We start from the raw sequence: 3,882 nt of genomic DNA, 5'->3' as shown, positions 1-3,882 counted from the left end.
AGTTTTGTCTGTTTTTCGATTTCTCACTTTTCTTTGTACTAATTATTTAATTTTTTCTTTGATATTTCTAATGATATTTATACTTCCATAGGGGTATATTTAAGTCCTAAAAATATTTTCCAGGGTTCCCCGCGGTCCAGGGCTAGTCAACGGTCCACGCCGTGACTTCCCAGTGCGGTCACCCATCGCTAGGGTTCTCGGCTCGCTTAACTTGATTGCATTTCTTTGCTATTATTTTTTCTTTGTTTTTCTTGTATTTTCTTTTCTTGTATTTCATTATTTTATGTCTCCTCACTCATATTGAAGTGTAGTTCTAGGCATCCTGGCTGTCCGGACAACACTGGTCACTAGAACAGTAGAACGCACTACCGAACATAGGGGTGTTACAATTCTCCCCCCCCCCCCAAAATAAATTTCGTCTCGAAATTTTACCTGGCATTAGTCTCTGAACAGCTGTGGGTGCTGTCTCCTCATATCCTCTTCACGTTCCCAAGTAGCTTCCTAGCCTGAACGATGGTCCCACAACACTTTAACCAAGTGTATCTGTTTATTCCTCAGCTGCTTCACCTCATAAGCCAGAATTTCTATGGGTTCTTCCTCATATGAGAGGTCTAGATTTTACCTCAATCTATTCAACTGGTAGTACATGAGATGGGTCAGATCTGTACCTCCTTAACATGGACACATGGAAGACACTGTGTATCCTTGCTAACTCCGGAGGTAATGCCAACCAATATGCCAAAGGACCCACTCTTTCCAGAATCTCATATGGTCCAATGAAACGAGGACTCAGTTTCCCCTTTCTGCCAAATCTCATAACCCTCTTCCAAGGAGAAACTTTGAGGAATACTTTATCACCCACTGCATATTTAATATCTCTTCTCTTCATATCAACATAAAACTTACGTGACGCAGCGTGACCTTGAGTCTATCTCTGATCAATTTGATCTTTTCCTATGTCTGCTGAATAATTTCTGGCCCAATCATCTTTCTTTCACCAACTTCATCCCAACATAGGGAAGTTCTGCACTTTCTGCCATACAAAGCTTCATATGAAGGCATCCCAATGCTTGATTGGTAGCTGTTGTTATAAGCAAACTCAATCAAAGGCAAGTGTGTATCCCAACTACCTTCAAACTCAATCACACAAGCCCATAGCATATCCTCCAATATCTGAATAACTCTTTCAGGTTGGTCATCTGTCTGTGGGTGGAATGCTGTGCTGAAGTTCAATCTAGTTCTTAGGGCTCTCGGAAGACTGCCCAAGAATCTAGAAGTGAACCTAGGATCTCTGTCAGATACAATCGATACTGGCACTCCATGTAATTTTACAATTTCATATATGTATAATCCGGCCAATCTTTCTAGGTTATGGTCCATTCGGACTGGCAAAAAGTGAGCAGACTTGGTTAGTCTGATAACTATGACCTATACTGCATCTTGACTATTCTGTGTCTTCGGAAGTTTTATCACAAAATCCATAATTATCCGTTCTCTTACTATGTTTCATAGGGTGCTATTTGTATGCTAGCTCGACACTTATTATTATATACAAATTCTGTTAGTGGGAGGTATCTGTCCCATCTCCCTCGAATTCAAGGACAGAAGTTCTCAGTATATTCTCGAGGGTTCATTACATTTTACAGGTTATTATTATCATTTCATTTCATTATTTATAGAAACTCAACAAGTTTCAAAATTTACCTGAATCACTTGTTTCGACTGTCCATCCGTCTGAGGATGATAAGTCGTACTGATATCTCTAAGCTTATAGCAATTACTGTGGTACAGGTAATTCACATTAATATAACTGAGTCACTGACTCTAGCTACCTTACAAGTGTAGTCGTTTGATAGGCTAGTTTTGAAGTTTTAAATTTCTGACTAAAATTTTCATATTTATTTCTAGTAATAGTACTCTATTCGGGTGCAACTGTATCAATTTATAGATTACTTACAAATATTCTTAATTTATTATACCACGAGGAAGCACGTAGCTCTACATAATAATCCCATGTCGATCAGAATGTCTGACTTAGAATACAAACATCGAGAACATTATATAGTCACTACGTTATAACCTCATGGATTAGGTTTTCTAACATCTTATCTTTCTCGAATCCACTAATATCCTAAACTGATTCTGATTACAATATCCATTAATAATTACTAACAGTAACATCTTTGCCCTCATTTAGAGCAATTCTATTACTGTAACTTACTTTTAGGTCCTCTTGCCTTATATTAAGTAGGCTTGCCAATTAGCTTTATAATTTATGGTATGTTAGAAAATACTTTTAGCTAACAATTCTTCCAAAATTAATGTCAATCATACTTGTTATTATAGTTATTATCCTAAAGGACTAGTCACTAATACATCAAAATTCATTTCCATGTAAAGGAATAACAACAGAACATATAGTTCTGACACTAACACATAACTAAGTAGTGCTGGGATCAAATAATAACTAATTGTTTCTTTCAAAAATTAAGAACTTACCAGCAGCTACATCTGAAGTTTCTGCTCTTTCTTCTTGGCGCATATTGGACGCTCTGATTGGTGCGCTACTATATTCGGGTTGATTCACTATGTTATAGTGTTGAGGAGTACCAACTCTATTTCTATCTCAACTCTGACTGACGGTCTGTGAACTTCGGAGAGCAGATCGAGGTGCTCTAGTACAATCTTTAGCAAAGTGTCCAAGTTTTCCACAATTGTAGCAGGCTCCATAGGCCTTACGACAAATACCTCCATGTAGTTTACCACAAACATGGCAGAAACGGGCAGAATAGGAACTTCTGGTTGTTCGACGACTAGATCTTGGTGTTCTCTGCCCTGATGATCCGCCTCTATCATATCTCTGAGCTTGGGGTTCCTCAAATTCTTTTCTCTTCCCCAAATTATTGCTCGAGTTCTAACTTGTAGATTTCTCCCTCTTTTCTATTTCACACTGCCCTTGTGGGTGTTGGGTCTGTACTTGGGCTTGGGCTGACAGATTATCAGCCATTTGTTGGAAGGAAGTGGCCATTTGCTGGGCCATTTGTGCAGTAATTTGTACTAGTAAAACTGGTACAGTCGGGCCTTCGACACTTTGTGGAGTTGGGGCCTCAACTTGTACTTCTGCCATCACGGACTGTTCTATTGTCTCATTCCTCTCTTCCATATCTTTTCACAAGATTTTCTATTCCTGTACAACCAACATAAGGAGATTCCTCTCCATTAGTTCATATTTATGATGTAAATGTACTATATGTATCAAACATTTGAGCAGTTGTAGTTACCGATAAAAAGATTTCAAATTCACAGTTCAAAATTTACTTTAAAACCATTGCTCTGATACCATAAAACATGTCACACCCTACTCCCCTATAAGATGTAACATGATCTCGTAGTATACCTAATGAATTACCGTACTTCTCCTACCGATAATCCATTAAATATACTACAAGGGATTTTAAAATAATTTTCGGGAAATTTAAGTCATAGATTAAAATCTGGTGTTATAAATTTTTTTTTTTCAAAATTTCGGCAAAGTGCCGGCTGTATTTTGAGAAAACAGTTCTTCAATCCTGCAAAAGAAAATGCTCCCAACATGTTTTCTCAAATACAACTCCAATAAACTTTATTTCAATTCACAATTCAATTCTCAACACACAATCAATTCATTTTCAAACTAATCTCATCATGAAGAAATATTTTATTGATTATAAGACTCAAAATTTATATTACAAAACTATTCAAGTAAATGAAATCTCAAATTTATATTTACAATAATTTACATTTAATTACATACCAAAATGTTTTACAAGAATTTTTATACAACTGCTCAAATAATTTACATACATATTATTACATGCATACATCAAAACTTATGTACATGGG

This window comes from Hevea brasiliensis, chromosome 2, assembly GCF_030052815.1.
Source record: "Hevea brasiliensis isolate MT/VB/25A 57/8 chromosome 2, ASM3005281v1, whole genome shotgun sequence".
NCBI classification, from domain to species: Eukaryota; Viridiplantae; Streptophyta; class Magnoliopsida; order Malpighiales; family Euphorbiaceae; genus Hevea; species Hevea brasiliensis.
Note: the sequence above shows the minus strand (reverse complement) of the source record.